Source organism: Pinus tabuliformis, chromosome X (assembly GCF_031772625.1).
Source record: "Pinus tabuliformis cultivar Carrire ecotype Pingquan chromosome X, CPIR1, whole genome shotgun sequence".
Classification (NCBI taxonomy): Eukaryota; Viridiplantae; Streptophyta; class Pinopsida; order Pinales; family Pinaceae; genus Pinus; species Pinus tabuliformis.
Genome location: NC_142308.1, coordinates 386,048,583 through 386,049,831, shown reverse-complemented (window position 1 = coordinate 386,049,831; position 1,249 = coordinate 386,048,583). Strand labels below are relative to the sequence as shown.

The 1,249-nt window shown below is 41.0% G+C and overlaps 1 pseudogene; it reads right to left on the bottom strand.

Annotated features, from left to right (window-relative positions):
* Positions 1–383: 383 nt before the first annotated feature.
* On the bottom strand, positions 384–833 carry LOC149140154 (secreted RxLR effector protein 161 pseudogene; annotated as a pseudogene).
* Positions 834–1,249: the final 416 nt, after the last annotated feature.

The window sequence follows — 1,249 nt, the reverse complement described above, 5'->3', positions numbered from 1 at the left end:
GTTCCTTCAACCCCGGGATCTCTCTGGCTCAATTTCCCTCCCTGGGAGCTCAAACAGGGGGGAAGAGCATAGTTCCATGTTCTCGATCAGTTGGGACCCTTATCCAGGAGGTTCACATCCATCAGTCCAAGTTACTCTCCGAAGACCAAGAACTTCCCTGTTGGAAAGTCCTTGGTAAGAATATTTGCAATTTTGTCATCATTCAAAATGTGATGGAGTCTCACTGCTCCTCTCCACACCATATCTCGAACGTAATGATACATGATCTCAATATGCTCAAAATTTTCATGAAACATGGGATTCTCTTCCAATCAGATCCCACTCTTTTTCTCACAATAAATAATTGTCATATCCATGACCTTCTCAAATAGCTCTCCAAAGAGCTACCTCAACCATAATGCCTCACAGCTAGCCATTCCAGCAGCACTATACTCTACGTCAGTTGTGCTAAGTGTGACAGACTTATGTTTCCTTCTCATCCAAGATATCATGGTAGAACCCAAAATAAAGAAACACCCTGATGTGCTCTTCTTTTCAATAACATTTTTGGCCCGGTCAGCATCAATGTAACCATGAAGTCTCACCTCTTCGATAGTATATCTCATACCAATATTAATCGTCCCATACAAATATCTCAACACATTACTGGAAGCAACCCAGTGTGCATGAAGAGGCTCAGTCATGAATTGAATTAGAGTGTTCACTGCAAAATATATGTCTGGATATGTGTTCACAAGGAACATCAATGCCCTAATCAACTGTCGGTACTCAAAGGGATTTTCCAAGTTAGGTCCAGCATCTTCTCCACATATCTTCTTGAAATTCATCTCCATCGGCGTGGTCATCGACCTGTATTCTACCATTCCAAATATATCTAACAATTTCACAACATATTTTCCTTGAGAAAGAAAAATATCACTGACCCTTTTCCATACCTCTAAGCCCAGGAAGTAGTGCATCAATCCAAGGTCTTTCATTTAGAATTCGGAGACCGTCTCCTTCTTGCACTCGAACATCGGAGGCGCACTACCTGTCAAGAATAAATCATCAACATATAAAACCAAAATCAAAGACGTACCTTAGACCATTTTAAAATATAGGTTTGGGTCGATGGTGCTTATCATGAATCCAGACTTCAGCGGGAAGCTATCAATATAAGCATGCCAAGCTCTAGAGGCTTACTTCAATCCATAAAGTGCCTTCTTCAGCTTTCAAATGTGATTCTTCCTGTCATGCACTTCAAAACCTT